At 42.2% G+C, this 21,037-nt stretch overlaps 1 protein-coding gene across 1 annotated transcript in view; it reads left to right on the plus strand.

The window, feature by feature from the left end:
* The first annotated feature begins 325 nt into the window (after positions 1-325).
* The window catches only part of LOC140463932 (protein HEATR9-like), a 71,797-nt gene continuing 51,085 nt past the window's right edge, over positions 326-21,037 (plus strand). The window contains exons 1-2 of the mRNA XM_072558415.1: positions 326-390; positions 7,330-7,680. The gene's annotated coding sequence lies outside the window, so the exon portion shown is untranslated. The remainder of the gene's footprint in view (positions 391-7,329; positions 7,681-21,037) is intronic.

The raw sequence follows: 21,037 nt of genomic DNA on the forward strand, positions 1-21,037 counted from the left end.
ATTGACCTCCATTGATGGATTTCTTTGGTGCTTTGCTTTGTTGAATGTGTAATGGTGTTGAGGTGTTTTAACAATTGGCTGCCCCTATGTGTGTCTGGATAAAAGTTACAATGGACCCTGACGCTGGCTGGAGCCACAACAGAGCAGGCAGTTTCTCGGTGGGTAAAGTCCTTTATTGAGGACTTCTTTTATCCCTTTGACGGAGTGAGAGTCAAGCAACCTGATACCTCCAGGAAGGGCAAGGCAGAGAGACATTCACAGAGATCCAGAGTGATCCAGCAGGAGACCAATGAGAGGCGGAGAGGGAGGTGCCCCGCTACCGTTGTAGCAACCGAGAGCAGAGTTGGTGACAGTGCCCGGGCAGCGAGACTGGGGAACGGACAGATGAAGGTAGGATGCCGGCTACTGTAACTCTTCTGCACTGGGGACAGTTGGGAAAGTACAAGTGGGTAACTGCAACTTCCCTCGCAATGATTTGCTCGGAAGGGATTACACGAGGAGAAATCCTGCCTGCAATCTCCTATAAATGCTGACAGCAGCTCTCGGATTTGCAGCGTCACAGCGAGAATATTGTGGGTTGTGGTGGGGATGCAATCTGAGTCAGGTTGTGACCCATTGGCTTCAGTGAGGGCTAAGAAAGAGGGACTAGTCAGGGATCGCAGACTTGTTGCATTCACTGACATCGGCAGTATCTATCTGAGTCTGTTTCTGTGGCCTTATGTGTTTCTATGTGTCAGCATGTGTACCTTTGTGCTTTTGGACGTCTATGCATTCGTATGTGTATATCTTGGATAAGAAAATGCGCTGTGACGCCCCGATTTGATGAATAACCTATTCCCAGTGCCAAATCTCACACGTGAATGATCGTTTCTGAAGTAGCGGCTGTGCTTTTCGGACGCCACAGTTTTTGACTGTGATCTCTAACATCTGCATTCCCCACATTCTCCTCTAACTACTGCAGACTGAGCATCTATGGAGCTGTGAAGATGAATCCCCATTATTAGAGCAGGGAACAAACAGCGGTGACAAGACATCTGGGATGTTTACAATACTCATGGGATGTGGCTGTCACTATCCCTAATTGCCCTGGATCTCTTGAAATGCTGCAGTCAATGTGGTGTAGGTACACCCACAGGGTTGTTAGGAAGAGAATTTCAGTATTTTGACCAGCAACAATAAAGGAATGCTGGTATGGTTCCAAGTTAGAATGGTGCGTGGCTTGGAGGGGATCTTGCAGCTGATATTGTTCCCATGCTTCTACAGCCCTTGGATTTCTAGGTGGTGGAGACAGAGAGTTTGTGAGGTGCTTCTGTGCAAGCTGTGCTGAATTGCTGGTATGCAATTGTCTTGTAGATAGCTAACGGTATTCTCACTATGTGTGGGATCTATCCAACAATGTAGAAAATCATCCATGTATGTTCCACAAATGAAAAGCAGGAAAACTCTAATTTGACTGATTATTGGCCCATCAGTTGGAGCAACTGAGAGCAGAGTTGGTGACAGTGGCAGGGCCAACTAAATTCAAATCAATGGGAATCATAGGTATTTCCTCCACTTGTTGGAAAAAAATATCTAATCCATGAAAGATGCTTCTATTTATTAGAAGCCAATTGTCTCAGTCCCAGGACATACAAGTGTGCTTGACAGGACCTTAAGCAATGTCCAACACATTTCCCTTGCTTCTATCCTCACTGTTTCCCCTCTCTCCTAAAACAACATTAGGGTTCCCATTGTCCTCACTTTCCGTTGAAGCAGCCTTTGCATCCAAAGGATCATCTTCCACAATATCTATGATTTCCAGCAGGATGCCCCCATCAAACATACCTTCCCCTCACCTCCACTACTAATATTACAAAGGGTCTGTGCCTGTCATAACATCTAGGTCCACTTCCTTCATCATCACTATCTCACCCACTCCCCTTGGCATCTTCCCCATGCAGCCATAGTGGTTCTTTCACCTCCTTCCTCCTCACTGTTCAAGGCCCTAGATGGAGGCAGCAGTTTAGTTGTACTTCTTTCAATCTAGTCTACTGTATTCATTACTGACAATGCAGTCAGCTTTACATTGCCGGGATCAAATGCAGACTGGATGAACACTTTGCAGAACACTTCTGTCCATAAGATTAACTCCAACCTTCCATTTGCATCCCATTTCAATAAATCATCTCTCTCCGACGTTAGCATTTCCATCCTGGACCTGCTGCAGTGTTCAATGCAAGCTGGAGTCACAGTATCTCACAGAGTAATAGAGATGTACAACACGGAAACCGATGCTTCATTCCAACTTGTCCATGCTGACCAGCTATCCCAACCTAATCTAGTCCCATTTGCCAGCAGTTGGCCCACATCCCTCCAAACCCTTCCTATTCATATACCCATCCAGATGTCTTTTAAATGTTGTAATTGTACCAGCCTACACCACTTCCTCTGGCAGCTTATTCCATGCACACACCACCCTCTGCAACAAAACATTGCCCCTTAGGTCCATTTTATTTCTTTCCCCTTTCACCCTAAACCTTTGCCCTCTAGTTCTGGACCCCCCTCTCCCCCCACCAGGGAAAAACTTTGTTCATTCATCTTATCCATGTCCCTCATGACTTTATTAACCTCTAAAAGGTAACCCCCTCAGCCTCCGACACTCCAGGGAAAACAACCCCAGTCTATTTAGCCTCTCCCTATAGCTCAAATCCTCCAACCCTGGCAACATTCTTGTAAATCATTTCTGAACCCTTTCAAATTTCAGAGGATAGGATAGGAAGGAGACCAGAATTGCAAGCAACATTCCAAAAGTGGCCGAACCAATGTCCTGGACAGCCGCGACATGACCTCCAAATTCCTATATTCAATGCTCTGATCAATAAGGGAAAGCAAACCCAACACCGTCTTCACTATCCTATTTACCTGTGACTCTACTGTCAAGGAGCTATGAATGTCTCTTTGTTTAGCAACACTCCCTAGGACCTTACCATTAAGTTTATGAGTCCTGCTAAGATTTGCTTTCCCAAAATGCAGTACCTCGCATTTATCTAAACTAAACTCCATCTGCCATTCCTCCGCCCATTGGACCAAGCATCTGATCAAGATCCCCATTGTAATCTGAGGTAATCTTCTTTGCTGTCCACTACATCTCCAATTTTGGTGTCATCTGCAAACTTACTAACTATACCTCCTATGTTCATATCCAAATCCATATAAATGACAAAAAGTAGGGGATCCTTGTGGCACTCCACTGGTCACAGGCCTCCAGTCTGAAAAACAATCCCCCACCTCCACCCTCTGTCTTCTACCTTTGACCCAGTTCTGTATCCAAATGGCTAATTCTCCCTGTATTGTATGAGATCTAACCTTGCTAGCCTGTCTCCCATGGGGAACCTTGTTGAACGCCTTACTGAAATCCACATAGATCACATCTACCACTCTGCCCTCATCAATCCTCTTTGTTACTTCCTCAAAAAACTCAATCAAGTTCGTGAAACCTGAATTCCCATACAGAAAGCCATGTTGACTATCCCTAATCAGTCCTTGCCTTTACAAATATGTGTAAATCCTGTTCCTCAGGATTCCCTCCAACAACTTGCCCCCCTCTGACGTCAGGCTCACTGGTCTATAGTTTCCTGGCTTGTCCTTATCATCTTTCTTAAATAATATCATTTCCTACTGAGAGACTTTGCAGCCTTCAGGCCTCAACACTGATTTCAAAAGCCTCTGAGAATGACCACTATCCTCCAAATTGACTATTACCACTGTGCATCCCCCTGCCCATTGGCCATGTCTTGTTGGCTTTGCTCTCAGCAGAGTTGACTCATTTTCCTCCTTTCACATTTATACATATTTTACAGCTCAATCTCTCCTTTACCACATTAACACTCCCTTTGCATTTTGTTCAGTTGCACCCTTTTCAACTCAAAGCCCATCAGTGGTGAATCTGTGGAAGTCCCTGCTGTAGAAGGTTATGGAGGCCAAATCATGGAGTCTTTAAGACAGGAATAGATGGGTTCTTGTTTCGTAAGAAGATAAAGAGTCATGGGGAGAAGGCAGGAGAATGGGGTTGAGAAACATATCAGCCATGATTGATTGGCAGAGCAAATCTGATGGGCCAAATGGCCTAATTCTGCTCCTATATCGTATGGTCTGATTACTCACAAGTACAATTGAAATTAAATGAGCAATCTACCTTTTCCTGTCTCTGTGTGTCACTATTGCTATGTCAATTCATAATGCACAGCTTTCAGCGATGTTCACAGCACTTCTGAAGGACGTAAGAACATAAGAACTAGGAGCAGGAGTAGGCCATCTGGCCCTTTGAGCCTGCTCTGCCATTCAATAAGATCTTTTCATGGACTCAGCTCCATTTACCCGCCCTCGCACCGTAACCCGTAATTCCCTCATGGTTCAAAAAAAAATCTTAGCTTTAAAAACATTTACTGAAGTAGCATCAATTACTTCACTGGGCAGGGAATTCCATAGATTCACAACCCTCTGGGTGAAGAAGTTCCTTCTGAATTCAGTCCTAAACCTAATTTTGAGGCTACGCTGTCTTGTCCTAGTTTCACCTGCCAGTGGAAACATCCCGTTGACGTCGATCTTATCTATTCCCTTCATAATTCTGTATGTTTCTTTAAGAACACCCCTCATTCTTCTAAATTCCAATAAATATAATCCCAGTCTCCTCATAAGCCAATCCCCTCAACTCTGGAATCAACCTGGTGAACCTCCTCTGCACCTTTTCCAGTATCAGGACATCCTTTCTCAAGTAAGGAGACCAAAAACTGCACGCAATCCTTCAGGTGTGGCCTCACCAGCACACTATACAGCTGCATAACCTCCTTGCTTTTAAACTCAATCCCTTTCGCAAAGATGGACAAAATTCTATTTGCTTTACGAATTAACTGTTGTACCTGCAGGTCAATCTTCTGTGATTCATGCACAAGGTCACCAGGACCCTTTGCGTAGTAACATGCTGCAACTTTTTACCATTCAAGTAATAGTCCTTTTTACTGTTATTCCTACCAAAATGGATGACTTCACATTTAGTAACATGGTATTCCATCTGCCAAATCTTTGCCCACTAACTTAAAAGTATCTATGTTCCTCTGCATAGTTTCACAGTCCTCTGCACACTTTGCTCTGCTGCTCATCTTCGTGTCATCTGCAAACTTTGACACATTACATATGGTCCCGACTCCAAATCATCTATGTAAATTGTGAATAATTGCAGTCCCAACACTGATCCCTGAGACAAGTCATTAGTTACTGATTGCCAACCAAAATAGCACTCATTTATTCCCACTCTTTGCTTTCTGCTAGTCAACCATTCCTCTATCCATGCAAATACTTATCCATAACACCATGCATCTTTATCTTATGCAGCAGCCTCTTGTGCAGTACCTTGTTGAAGGCCTTTTGGAAATCTAGGTACACCACACCTACTGGGACCATGTTGTCCATCATGCTCGTAGTGCCTTCATAGAATTCCAAAAGATTATTTAAGCATGACTTGCCCTTTATCAACTCATGTTGCATCTGCCCAACAGGACAATTTCTATCTAGATGCCTTGCTATTTAGATTTGATTCCTTACAGTGTGGAAACAGGCCCTTCAGCCCAATAAGTCCACACCGACCCTCCAAAGAGCAACCCACCCAGATACATTTCCTTCTGACTAATGCACCGAACATTGTGGGGAATTTAGCATGGCCAATCCACCTGATCTGCACATCTTTGGATATTGGGAGGAAACTGGAGCACCCGGAGGGGACCCACACTGACACAGGGAGAATGCGCAAACTCCACACAGACAGTGGCCCAAGGCTGGAATCGAACCTGGGTCCCTGGTGCTGTGAGGCAGCAGCACTAACCACTGAGCCACTGTGCTGCTTTTCTTGATAATAGATTCAAGCATCTTCCCCACTACAGAAGTTAAGATAACCGCTCTGTAGTTCCCCATCTTTTGTCTACCGCCTTTTTTAAACAGTGGTGTCACATTTGCTGTTTTCCAATTTGCTCGATCTGCCCCAGAGTCCAGCGAATTTTGGAAAATTACCAGAAGTGCACTTGCTATTTCTCCTGCCATTTCTTTTAGTACCCTGGGACACATTCCATCAGGGCCAGAAGACTTGTCTATTCTTAGCTCCATTATCTTGCCCAACATTATCTCTTCTGTGGTAAAAATTGTTTCCAGGTCCTCACATACCTTTGTCTCTTTGCCGATTACCGGCACATTATTCGTGTCCTCCACTGTGAAGACCGACACAAATTAACTATTCAATGCCTCAGCCATTTAATCATATCCCATAAGTAAATGCCCCTTTTCATCCTTGCAATATGAGTCTAGTCCCACTCTCATGGCCTCATCTCATGATCCCTGCATACCATTCTTCACAACATCTCACCATACTTAGTGGTAGCACTACAGGCCACTTTTGAGGAATGACATTCCCCATCTAGAGTGCATTTTGTGCCCTTGCTCCCCTCAGTACTTCTTCCAAGCAGAGTTCAACAAGGAAGTATCCTAATTCATCAGCTGTGGCATCTCTGCAAGAGGTTTTCTTGGCCATATTTGACCTGATGACATGCAACATCATTGGGTCAGGAGTTAATTTTGAAAACGCCCAGGGTTATTGGGCTAAGTGCAACTATGTCAGGCTATTGCTTGACCAGTTTGTGAAACAGCTGTCAAGTTTTGGTAGTGCCTCCAGATGTTTGTAAAGCAGACTTTGCAGGGTTGACTGGTCATTGTGTGCTATTGCTTCTAGTGTCTAGATTGATGCAGGGTGGTCCTTTCAAATTTATTCAGTATATAAGTGATTTAACAAGGTAATTAAGAATCAACCAAATTCTGTGGTGCTGGAGTCACAATTTGTGTACCAGGTGAGTTTTATGAAAAATCTGTGTTTTTAATGCCAGATAGTTAAGAATTGAATTTAAATTTCACCAGCTGCTATGGTGGTAATTGAATTCATATTGCTGGATCATTCGTGTGGGCCTAATGATAACTAATCCAGTGAAATTAGTACTGTCAAACTGTGGTTAATGGGGTTAGAGTTGCATGTGTGCCTATGTAAGGTAAGTGTAAAAAGATAAGGCTTTAGTTCTATTTTCACTGTCTGATTATCTGAATTGGAATTAAGCACCTTTGTTCCTTAACAGTGGAGGTGACGAGATTGTTAGTGCATTGGAATTGAGTGACGGTATAAATCTCCTAGGCCCCCACCTCCTGCAAGATAAAATCTGCTTCACTTGACCTAAGCATTTAATGAATGTTGCTTCTGTGCACTTCAACATGATAAAGTTTAGTGACTAAATCTTATCTTTATCTTTCCTCCCCCAGGGTATGCAGACCGGAGTCTGATTTGGAGAAGATCCTTCAGAGAAGCTCATTCTATTGAATGATTCAAACAAAAAATTAACTAATTACTGAATCTTAGAACATAAATAGACAAGGATACCATTCAGGTTTTTTTCTAAATATAAAGTGGATAAAGGGAAAAAGGAGCTAAAGGTGAGATTATCCAGAAAAGGCGCAGCATAAAGGAGTTGACAGTAGGTCCAGGTACAACATTTTAAACTTGCACCTCCATCAGCATCAGCTGGATAATCCATCATATCACAATGGAATAGCAACTGCAACATACTGTACACATCCTTTAACTCCAGAAATATGTAGACACTATAATGAATGGTGAGTATAAATGAGGATGTGTACTTATCTCTGCATTAGCTTTCATCATGGAATTCAATTATTATCTTGAAGCTTGTGTTACCTAAGTGAGTCAAAGTCTGAATGGTGAGAGGTGGCACACAGTTTATCAATATCAGACTGTACTGTTCCCAGGGTTTGGATTGATCCCAGTCGCTGTTGATTCTGGGTCTGTATTGACCCCTAAGATAAGAAATAAGTAGCAGTTGGGAAGAGTGGGTAGAGGGAGGGAATGCGTGATCTTTGTAGTGTGTGTCACTCTCAAACTGGTACTGAGCACCGCACACTGTTGGATTGTCAACGCTTTAAAGGAGTGGAACCCAGATTCTGGTACTAATGGGAAAGGGACTACACAGGAGGACCCAGTAAAATCTTTAAATGCACTTGTTATGGGAGTCAGGTAGGCAGACCAATATTCCTGTAACCATTATTGTGAGACCTGTACAATGTGTTGTCTCCATGATGCCTGGAGGTCATAGTGAAAGTACAACATATTCTGCGGGGGAGTAAGAAATTGTGACATCAACCAGGACCAATAACATAGGGCAGGCAGAGTTCTGTGGTCAGACCTACAGAAGGTGGGAAGGAAATTGAAGAGTGAAACATCAAATCTCTCAATTACTCCCAGTGCTACCCAATGAGAGCCGAAAGAGAAAGACAGGAATCATTAATGTGAGACATTAAAACATGGTGCAGGAGGGCGAGTTTCAGATTTTTGGGACATTGGGACAACTTCTCGAACAGAAGGCAGCTATTTAAAAAAGAGTGGCCGCAAATCAGCAGGTCTGCCACGGGAAGCTGTTGAGGCCAAAACATTTAAAACTTTCAAAAAACATTTAGATGTAGTTCTTAGGATTAAGGGAACCAAAGAATCTGGGGAGAAAGCAGGAACACGGCGTTGAGTTAGATGATCAGCCAGGATCATATTGAATGGTGGAGCAGGCTTGAAGAACTGTTGGTCTATTCCTGCTCCTATGTTATATGTTTCTATGTTAATTTCACTAGGATAACCACTTTTTTTTAAAGATAGTAACAAAGTATTATCTCAGATTGAAGGTGGGGGAAGAGCTTTCATATTGTTTGACTGTTTTGTCCGAAGTTTACAAATAACAGTTTAGTCAGTTGATGCCATACGCTATTGAGATACAGCACAACTTAATAAATCAGGCAACTGAGATACTCATGGCTGACTTATGTCTTCAGCCACTATCGCAATGTTTTCTTGCTGTTCATCCTTATAGTATTCATCTTCAGATCCATCTGTTTAATGAACTCTATCAAATACTTGATTTATCTTTGAATAGTTCCTGACAGAGTCACACTAGAACCACCTATTAATTATACCCCCTGGTTTTATGGGATTTACTTGTTGTCAGCTATCATTCCAATCTTGTATCTTCCTTTGATATTATTGGAAATCTTTTAAAATATGATCCCCCTCAAAATATTTTTCAACATTTCCATCCTTATTTTGGCATCTGTGACAAAGCAGTCATAGTTCGTCAATAATCTTGAAGTTTTCTATACTGTGCATTGCCACAGAATATCCAACATGTCCTGATAAGATAGCTGGAAACAATTGTCTCCCTAAACCTTTCTTAAGGCAGTAGTCATTTGTTCCAAAAGAGACATTGCCACAAAATTGAAACTACCTGCCAAAACTAAAAGTCTGTGTGTGAGATTTGTGGGCAATCCAATAATTTAAAAACCAGCGCAGCTCTGGAATTTCTAGATTGTATTTTTTAGCCTTTACATAACCTCTCAGATTCTGTGATATACCTACATTCTTCCATAAACTGATTGTTAACCTTCTTAAATTATCAAATATTGATCACAAGTCAGAGGCTGCCAGTAAGCTATCCTTTTGTAAACTCTGTCCATAGGTGATATTAGAATTTCTAATCGCTCTTTGCTTTCTAAATCTGTAACACTCAATTCCAAAACACTTTAAGTTTATGCCTTCTTGATAAGGATAAAGCAAAATCCCTCCCTTACTTCTTCTTTGTTCGGGAAGTGACATAAGTCCATATCTTCACCAGATGTTTTCACTAGTACTATTGCTCCAATTCTGACAACAGATGGTGTATACAGTAATTATAATTCATGATCCTACAGTGTGACTCAGAAGTTCACATTAAACAGCTACCTGGAGCCTTACTTCTGCAATTAGGAATTACTTTCTACTTTCTTTATCTTCGCATCTGAAATTATCGAAGGTAATCATGTCCCCAAGATTGATATCCATATGAGTAGCAAAAGACCTTCAGATATTTACAAGATTTTATTTTGAATTTGTAGCTTCACAGTAACATCAGTTTCCATCTTTTCCTTCTGGACACTTTCCCTAAAGACAATTCCTCACGGAGGAAGAGGCCAACATTTATTTTTAATTTATAAAGCCCACCACCAAATCACCTATTTACTGATTAACCAAGGAGTGAATTCCAAGCAAGAACCCAGCTCCTGAAACCTTTCATCAACCTGTTTAGACACATTATCACACATGTTTGGAGCAGATGGCACCAAATCACCTGTGGTGATTTTCACCTGTTAACCACCACTAGCAAATCATATGTGTTTTCCAGTTGATAGAACCTAGCACGTTTTAAAGATATTTTCCTAATTAACCTGTTCAGTAATGTTATTGCACATCTCTGGAGTAGATGAGACTTGAACTGGGCCTCTTGGTACAGAGGTAGGGACACCATCACTGTGCAACAAGAGTCCTTTAAAACCCAGCTTTCTTTTTAATTAGCCTATTCAGACACATTGTGACATGTCTGTGGCAGCTGAGACTTAAAACTGGACTTCTGGCCCAGAGGTACGAACACTACCATGTTCCACAAAATCCCCTTGAACCCAGCTCTTTTTAAAAAATATTTCAGATCAATCTGTTCAGGGATGTTATTGCACACCTAGGTTAGATGAAACCTGAACCTGGCCCTTTTAACTCAGAGGAAGGGACTCTGTGACAAAACCTCCCTAGAGCAGGTGAGACTTGAACCTGGTCTCTTGACTTAGAGGTGGGAATACTGCCACTGTATCACAAGACCTCCCCAGAAAGCTTCAAGCTAAAATTGGCAGGGTAATGAATGCCAACATATGGAAGTATGACAGAGGAATAAGGGGTTGTTGAATAGTACTAAATAAGGAATTAGTACATATTGGACAGAATCTGGATTTGAATGGTGCTGGAAGAGCACAGCAGTTCAGGCAGCATCCGAGGAGCAGTAAAATAGAAGTTTCGGACAAAAGCCCTTCATCAGGAATATAGGCAGAGTGCCTGAAGGGTGGAGAAATAAATGAGAGGAGGGTGGGGGTGGGGAGAAAGTAGCATTGTTTTTACCATATTGGACAGAAGGAGATCCAGAAGGACTATGAAGAATACAAAGAAATGTTTGGACTGAATGTATGCAAATTCATAAAACGTGGTGAATAAAGGTTATGAGCTACGAGCACAAATAGCCATATAGATTAGATGGTGGCCTAACAAGTCCACACCGACCCTCTGAAGAGTAACCCACCCAGACCTATTCCCCAACCCCCTAGGTTTACCCCGACTAATGCACCTGTCACTATGGGCAATTTAGCATGGTCAATTCACCTGACCTGCACATCTTTAGATTGTGGGAGGAAACCGGAGCAAACCCACACAGACATGGGGAGAATATACAAACTCCACACAGACAGTCACCCGAGGCGAGAATCGAGCCCGAGTCCCTGGTGCTGTGAGGCAGCAGTGCTAACCACTGAGCCACCGTGCCACCCCTAATAGAAATATCGTGTAATGTAAATAACAGAAACTTGGCTTAACAATTCTTATACCCTATCTGTTCTTTCTAACCTTTCCTTCTTTAACTAAATTCCTACATTAACGTTTCAAAAATAAATGATCAGAAAAGATTAGGATTCTGAATGAGGTTTATGACTCAGTCAAAACACTTTCACAAAACTTTCATCACGTGTTATGGACCTGTGGTTCTCCATTTTGTGTTTGTCCGTGTGGTTAACTCCATGACACAACAGTGAGGACTGTGTACTTAATGCTCACAGAAACAGTGTTCAGAAAAGCCAGAAGGAGAAAAGAAAGATAGAATGAGGGGGCTCATTCTAAATTACATCGAAAGGAAGGATGCCATTGAGAAGGCAAGAATCCATTTAACTGGAGTTGAGAAGCAAAAAGGGTATGAAAAGGCTTCTGGAGTTTTTCAGTATGGTGACAAATAGTGAGAGATGGTTAGGGGAACAAAATCTGCAGGAAATCACAGAAATCCAAAAGTACTAGAAAGGGGTGACACTGGAGAACTTTAATTATTCACATTTTGTTTGCAATAATATAAGCATAAAGGGAAAAGAATTGGAGGAACTTGTAAAGCGTTTAGGAGAACTTCCTTGACCAGTATGTGCTTGGTTTAATCAAGAAGGAGACCATGCTGAATCTGGTGATGGGTACCAAGTGACTAGTTCTTGTTTGAGACTGATTATTGTATCATGTGACTTGGATCAGTAATGGAGAGAGCGAGGGGTAATTTAAGTAGAATTTGAAGAGGACTAACTTAAATGGGATGAGATGGGATCTAGCCAGGTTAAAATGGAACTAGAGATTAATTGTAGTGGATCAATTGGTGATTTTTAAGAAAATTTTTTTTTGGTGCAGCCTGGACACTTTCCAACAAGGAACATGAGTGGTTAATCCAGGATTTAAAAGAAATACAATTAAATTCCCTTTTCACTTGGAAGTTGTGTTTGGGCCTTGGACAATGAGAAGGAAAGTGATGTGCAGGTAGATAGGATAGTGAAGAAGATGTTTGGTATGCTTGCCTTTACTGGTCAGTGCATTGAATGTAGGAGTTGGGAGGTCATGTTGCAGCTGTACAGGACATTGGTCAGGACAGTTTTGGAATACTGTATGCAATTCTGATCTTCCAATCGGAAGGATGTTATGAAACTTAAAAGGTTTCAGAAAAGAAAGGATGTTGCCAGGGTTGGAGGGTTTGAGCTATAGAGAGAGGCTGAAAAGGCTGGGGCTGTTTTCCCTGGAACATCGGAGGTTTTATGAAGGAAATGTTCACTGTCGAATGCTGAAAGGGGAGGGCAGAGTGTGATGTTTTTGGTGATTATTCTAGAGCTGGAAAAATGGCAGAAGATGATCTATTGAATACAGAAGTTGGTGGAGTAGAAAGTGAGGAGAAGGGAAACACTATCAATGCTTTGAGAGGGAGAAGAAGCTGTGAGAGCAGAGATGTGTGCAGTAGACTAGACAATTGGGGTCCCTGTCAACCATACTGGGTGAGAATTCTCAGTTGAGGAAAAGAAATGATGTGTTGGAAACGATGGTGTAAAAGAAATAGGAATGGATATGAGAGAGGAGAAACCGGGGGAATGGAATGGAGTCTTTACAGGAAGTAAGGTGTGAGGGAGTACCCTTGAGGTAAATGTGAGAATCTGTTGACTTGTAGTAAATAGGGTATCTCAAGAAATTTTAATAGAGAAATCAAAAAAAGGGAAAGGAGTAGCAGAGATTGAACAGTTGATGGTGAGGGAAGGATCAAAATGGGAATCAAAGCTAATAACATTTTGCATTTTAGTGAGACCAGGAGTTGGCACTTACATTGTTTTCAATGAACTAGAAAAAGAGATGAGCAAGATGACTTGAAAAGGAGTACAGTAATGAATAGTCCATGTATTCCACAAAAAGTGCAGGCATAACTGAGACCCATGTGGGTTTCCATTACAGCAGCTTTTAGTTTGAGACTTGAGTGGAGTCGAAAGAGAATTTGTCAAAGTGAGAATAGCTTCAGCCAGGCAGAGGAGTATTGTGCTGGATGGAGCTTAGCTGAGCCTCTGTTTTGAGGAAGAAGTGGAGAGCTCTGAGATTGTCCTGGTGGGAATGGATGGAGTGGACATCCATAGTAAAGAGGAAGCAGTTATAGCCAGGAAATTAGTAAATGTTGAAGTGAGGTAAGGCATTGAAAGAGTCGTGGATGAGGTCAGAACAAAGTGCACAAGGAGATAAAAATATGGAATGGAGATAGGATGAAATAAGTTCAGTGGGACAGTACCAGGTGAAACAATTTGTTAGTCTGAGGGGTCGTGTCAGTGGCTCTTCAGAAGCAGACTGTCCAGGCTTGGAGAACTATGAAGCTGCAGGCAGTAGAAAGATCTTCAGAAGATACAAGGTCATTGACAGTCCTGTTCACAGGACCTTGATGTTTGGTATTGAGATTATTGTCTGGGGGTGGGATATGTCATACAGTTGCCATTCAGCCTCTGTAAGCCAGAGAACAACAGCACCAACCTTTTTGATGGGAATGATGCCAATACTAAGATTGAACTTCAAAGAATAGAACGTAGCAAATTCAGAGAGAGACAGGTCAAAGGAGTAAGTGGAGCAAAGCAGTTGAGACGGCAAGATGTCAAAGTACATATTGAAGCAGGAAGGTGATGCGTGATTCTTGTGTGGTGAATTCTTAAGCATGAACCAAGCCACATTGTAACACATCAAGAGAGGAAGTGAAAGGTAAAATAGGAATAGCATGTGGAGAACATGAGAATAGAATGGCAGTTGAAAAAGTCACCTTGAATGTTTGTACTGGTATATAAATTGTATGTGGGTGATAAGAGGTAGCTTGAGGTCCATTCAGACCATGAATATAATATATATTTGGAGTCACAGGACAAGGCTGAAATACTTAATGAAAAATTTGTATTGGTGTTTACTAAGGTAGAGGATGCTGACAAAATATAAATAGTAGGGGAAATGATAAAGAAAATGGATGGGATGAAAATACATTGACAACATTACTGGATAGGCTGGCTACGCTTGAACAGAGAACTCACAAGTCTGGATGATTTGATTGCCAAGGAAAGTGCAGTTGGAGATAGCACTGATGCCTGCCATACTCTTCCAACGTTCAACAAGTACCAGGAAAGGACCAGAAAATTAAAGAGTGCCAAAAGGGATACCATTATTCAAGAGAGTGTGTACAGGTACAGACATTCCTGATAACTATAGGTCAGTCAGGTTGATGCCAGTGGCAGGTAATAATAGAAATAATAATGAGGGAAAACCAATCACATGTTTTAGAGAGGTTTGAATTAATTAAGGAACAATTGCATTGATATTTTAAAAAGTGACTCATGCTTTAAAAACCTAATTTACTTTTTTGTTGAATTGAGAAAGTTGATGGGAATGCAATGAATATTGTCTAATTGGATTTTAAGAATATATTTGTCAAAGAACCACATTTGTAGGCGCGTTAACAAGTTGAGGCTTTCAGGAAACAGTATCCATTTTTCAGGTGTAGAAACCACGTGCCAAGTCATGATGGATGATATAAAGGAGTGATTAACCAGCACTGTGGTGGCCTCATGTAACGTGGGAATAGTGAAAGAGAAAGAAATAACAGAGTCCTGTCAGTTTGAATTTTAAAAATGGTTTAAGGACACTAAGCAGTCAGTCGTGATAAGTAATTACTTTTCAGACTAAGACGGTAGACAACAGTATTCTCCAAGATTCGTTGTGAGGAATACTTTTTATGATTTGACTATTAGAATAAAGTAAGCTTTCCAAATATGACAATAATATCAAGCTTGGAGGTGTGATAGCTAGTGGAGATGATACCAATTAGCAGCACCATGATGAGTAAAATGGGCAAGTGGCAGAGAGAATTAATAGATAAGTGGGAGGTGATGGTACATAGAGAGGCAATGTATCATAGAATCCACACAGTGTAGGAGCAGGCTAGGTAATCCAAGAAGGAGGATGGGAAAAATTTCTGGCTGCAACAACTGCTCCTTTTTTTGAGATATTTTAGGTGCTGGAGGTGATCTCCTCGAATTCCAGGAGGAGCAATTACTGTTTTATATGCTGTTGCATTGTTTTGGAACTTTGGAAATAAAAAATCAAAACAACAGCAGTTTTAAAAGGGAGAAGAACAGACAAAGGAAGCACATGGTGAGGTCAGTGCAGGAGAGAGAGAGAGAGAGAGAACCTGCACAGTTACTGCCTTTACTGTTTGAATTCATGTATCGCTGGATATTGGAGTGCATCTGGGAAAATTAACAAATAGTGAAATTCACAACTGATCTTGGGCGAAGTTCACAACACAGACTCAGATAAGTTAATTGTTGTTTTAAAGTGTGGCCTACAGAGAATCTGCAGTGGTGAGTAGAGTGGGTTCTTTCTTGATTATATGTTATTGGAGCTATGTCTCTTGATTAAACTTAAAATATAAGCCATAACTATTAACTTAACCTGAGGCAGTGTTTGTAGAGGAATAAGATGGTGTTATTTTCTGGTTCTGTAGATTGCGAAGGAGCAAAAATGGCCTTTAATAGAGTGATAAGTACTTCTTGTCAGATGTGGGAGTTTAAAGAGAGTTTAAGGGTTACTGCAGATTATATCTGCCGTAAATGCAGCTGGCTGCAAATCTTATCAGGTTGAATGGATCGGCTGGAGAGACAGTTAGAAGCAATGAGGAATTTGCAACAGCAACAGTATGTGATGGATGGCAGTTATAGGAAGGGGGGGAAGTCTCAGATACAGTCACATAGATGGGTTAACTCCAGGAAAGGTAAGAGAGGTAGGCAGCTAGTGCAGGAGTCTTTTGTCGATATACCCATTTCAAACAGGTATGCTGTTTTGGAAAATGTTAGGGGGTGATGGATTCTCAGGGGAACATAGCGCGAACAGCCAAGTTTCTGGTATTGAGACGGGCTCTAATGCAATGAGGGGTACTTCGGGGTCCAAGAGATCAATTGTATTAGGGGATTCTCTAGTCCGAGGTACAGACAGACATTTCTGTGGCCAGCAGCAAAAAAGCAGAATGGTGTGTTGCTTCCCTGGTTCCAGGATCAAGGATGTCTCAGAGAGGGTGCAGAATGTTCTCACGGGGGGAGAGGGGCCAGCAAGAGGTCATTGTCCACCTTGGAACCAACGACATAGGAAGGGAAAAGGTTGAGATTATGAAGGGAGGTTACAGAGAATTAGGCAGAAATTTAAAAAGGTCCTTGAGAGTAGTAATATCTGGATTACTCCCAGTGCTACGAGCTAGTGAGGGCAGGAATAGGAGGATAGAGCAGATGAATGCATGGCGGAGGAGCTGGTGAATGGGAGAAGGATTCACATTTTCGGATCAATGGAATCTCTTTTGGGGTAGATGTGACCTGTACAAGAAGGACGGATTGCATCTAAATTGGAAGGGGACTAAAAAACCGGTAGGGTGATTTGCTCGAGCTGCTCAGGAGGGGGTGTTGGGGGGTGGGGGGGGAGGAGGAGGTGGCAGGGGTGTGTGGTGGGACATAGTGAGATAGTGAGGGAAAAGATCATAGTACTGGTACAGCTGAGAACAGAAGCGGGTCAAATAGTCAGGGCAGGCAAGGACGAGGTAGGACTAATAAATTAAACTGCATTTATTTCAATGCAAGGGGCCTAACAGGGAAGGCAGATGAACTCAGGCATGGTTAGGAACACAGGACTGGGATATCATAGCAATTACAGAAGCATGGCTCAGGGATGGACAGGACTGGCAGCTTAATGTTCCAGGATACGAATGCTACAGGAAGGATAGAAAGAGATAGAAGAGAGGAGGGGGAGTGGCATTTTTGATAAGGGATAGCATTACAGCTGTGCTGAGGGAGGATATTCCTGGAAATACATCCAGTAAAGTTATTTGGGTGGAACTGAGAAATAAGAAAGGGATGATCACCTTATTGGGATAGTATTATAGGCCCCCTAATAGTCAGAGGGAAATTGAGAAACAAACTTGTGGGGAGATCTCAGCTATCTGTAAGAATAATAGGGTGGTTATGGTAGGGGATTTTAACTTTCCAAACATAGACTGGGACTGCCATATTGTTAAGGATTTAGATGAAGAGGAATTTGTTAAGTGTGTACAAGAAATTTTTCTGATTCAGTATGTGGATGTACCTACTAGAGAAGGTGCAAAGCTTGACCTACTCTTGAGCAATAAGGCAGGGCAGGTTGCTGAGGTGTCAGTGGGGGAACACTTTGGGGCCAGCGACCATAATTCTATTCGATTTAAAATAACGATGGAAAAGGATGGACCAGATCTAAAAGTTGAAGTTCTAAATTGGAGAAAGGCCAATTTTGATGGTATTAGGCAAGAACTTTCGAAAGCTGATTGGGGGCAGATGTTTGCAGGTAAATGGACAACTGGAAAATGGGAAGCCTTCAGAAATAAGATAACAAGAATCCAGAGAAAGTATATTCCTGTTAGGGTGAAATATTTTTCTTGCTGAGATATTTGTATCATCGATAGTCACAGGTGAGGTGCTGGAAGATTGGAGGTTGGCTAATGTGGTGCCACTGTTTAAGGGAAGACTGGTAGGTATAGGGAATGCTGGATGACTAAAGAAATTGAGGGTTTGGTTAAGAAAACGAAGGAAGCATATGTAAGGTATAGACAGGATAGATCGAGTGAATCCTTACAAGAGTATTTAAAGGAAATCGGAGTATACTCAAGATGGAAATCAGGAGGGCAAAAAGGGGACATGAGATAGTTTTGGCAAATAGAATTAAGGAGAATCCAAAGAGTTTTTACAAATGCATTAAAGACAAAAGGGTAACTAGTGAGAGAATAAGGCCCCTCAGAGATCAGCAAGGCGGCCTTTGTGTGGAGCCACAGGAGATGGGGGAGATACTAAATCAGTATTTTGCATCAGTATTTACTGTGGAAAAGGATATGGAAGATATAGGCTGTGGGGAAATAGATGGTGACATCTTGCAAAATGTCCAGATTACAGAGGAGAAAGTTCTGGGTGTCTTGAAGGCTAAAGGTGGAGAAATCCCCAGAATCTGATCAGGTGTACCCGAGAACTCTGTGGGAAGCTAGAGAAGTGATTGCTGGGCCTCTTGCTGAGATATTTGTATCATCAATAGTCACAGGTGAGGTGCTGGAAGACTGGAGGTTGGCTAACGTGATGCCACTGTTTAAGAAGTGTGATAAGGACAAGCCAGGGAACTATATCCAGTGAGCCTGACGGTGGTGGGCAAATTGTTGGAGGGAATCCTGAGGGACATGTATTTGGAAAGGCAAGGACTGATTGCGGATAGTCAACATGGCTTTGTGTGTAGGAAATCATGTCTCACAAACTTGATTGAGTTTTTTGAGGAAATAACAAAGAAGATTGATGAGGGCAGAGCGGTAGATGTGATCTATATGGACTTCAGTGAGGCATTCGACAAGGTTCCCCATGGGTGACTGAATAATGAGGTTAGATCTCACGGAATACAGGGAGAACTAGCCATTTGGATACAGGTCTGGCTTGAACGTAGAAGACAGAGGGTGGTGGTGGAGGGTTGTATTTCAGACTGGAGGCCTGTGACCAGTGGAGTGCCACAAGGATCGGTGCTGGGTCCTCTACTCTTTGTCGCTTACATAAATGATTTGGGTACGAGCATAAGAGGTACAGTTTTTAAGTTTGCAGATGACACCAAAATTGGAGGTGTAGTGGACGGCGAAGAGGGTTACCTCAGATTACAACAGGATCTTGACCAGATAGGTCAATGGGCTGAGAAGTGGCAGATGGAGTTTAATTCAGATAAAAATGAGGTGCTGCATTTTGGGAAAGCAAATCTTAGCAGGACTTATACACTTAACGGTAAGGTCCCAGGGCATGTTGCTGAACAAAGAGACCTTGGAGTGCAGGTTCATTGTTCCTTGAAAGTGGAGTCGCATGTAGATAGGATAGTGAAGAAGGTGTTTGGTATGCTTTCCTTTATTAGTCAGAATATTGAGTACAGGAGTTGGGAGGTCATGTTGCGGCTGTACAGGACATTGGTTAGGCCACTGTTTGAATATTGCATGCAATTCCGGTCTCCTTCCTATCGGAAAGATGTTGTGAAACTTGAAAGGGTTCAGAAAAGATTTACAAGGATATTGCCAGTGTCGGAGGATTTGAACTACAGGGAGAGGCTGAACAGGCTGGGGCTGTTTTCCCTGGAGTGTCGGAGGCTGAGAGGTGATCTTATAGAGGTTTACAAAATTATGAGGGGCATGGATAGGGTTAATAAGCAAAGTCTTTTCCCTGGGGTCAGGAAGTCCAAATCTAGAGGGCATAGGTTTAGGGTGAGAGGGGAAAGATATAAAAGAGACCTACCAGGCAACTTTTTCATACAAAGTGGTACATGTATGGAATGAGTTGCCAGAGGAAGAGGTGGAGGCTGGTACAATTGGAACATGTAAGAGGCATTTGGATGGGTATATGAATAGAAAGGGTTTGGAGGGATATGGGCCAGGTGGGACTAGATTGGGTTGGGATATCTGGTTGGCATGGATGGGTTGGACCGAAGGGTCTGTTTCTGTGCTGTACATCTGTATGACTCTATGACTCTCTGACTAAGTTCACACCGACCCTCTGAAGAGCATCCCACTCAGGCCATTCCCCTCTTCTGTAACCCTTCATCTCCCATGGCTCATTCATCTAGCCTGCACATCTCTTGACACTATGTACAATTTACCACAGCGAATCCACCTAACCTGGATTGTGGGAGGAAACTGGCAGTATTCTCAATAGTGCCGAGATCCATCAATTCACATAAGAATAGAAGAAACAGGATTAAGACCAAACAAATCCTTGAGCTTGACCCAACATTCGGAAGAATAATGGCCAATCTTTTGCCCCAATTTCCATTTTCAACACTGCTCCAAACTTCCTGGATTCCCTGAGAGGATCAAAAGTCTGTATCTCTCAGCCTTAAATCTCTGGGATAGAGAATTCCAAACAATTCCTTCAACTCTTTTGAGTGAAGAAATTTCTCCTCATCTCAGTCCTAAATGATCAATCCCTTATCCTGAGGCTTTTCCACAGCCAGGAAAATCAACCGCTTAGCATGTACCCTGTCAAGCCTCTCCAGAATGCTTCAATGTCATCAACCTCTCATTCTTCTAAACTCTGTAGAGTACAGGTCCATTTACACAATCCCATACACATCCCAGGAACTAATCTGGTGAATGAATATAGGTCTGTGTCCACATATTAGAGGGCAGATGCATCTCACCCACAAATGAGACAACTCTTTGCATGTGCATTTAGTGCACAGCCATACAAACAGCATCACATTAATCAATGTCTGTTAATTTAGCAATGGTTACAAAGTTTGAATCCTTATCCAGTCAGTCCTACCTGTAATTTCAAGCCACTATGAAAAACCTGAGGCTGCCTGTTTGGTGACAAGAGCTGCCTATCTACATGTTGCTACTGATCCCTCAGCCACTCAGCTAACAGAAACATTCTGAAATATAGAACATAGAATATAAAACAGTGCAACACAGGATCAGGCCCTTTGGTCCACCATGTCTGTGGTGACCATGAT

Source organism: Chiloscyllium punctatum, chromosome 39, assembly GCF_047496795.1.
Source record: "Chiloscyllium punctatum isolate Juve2018m chromosome 39, sChiPun1.3, whole genome shotgun sequence".
Classification (NCBI taxonomy): domain Eukaryota; kingdom Metazoa; phylum Chordata; class Chondrichthyes; order Orectolobiformes; family Hemiscylliidae; genus Chiloscyllium; species Chiloscyllium punctatum.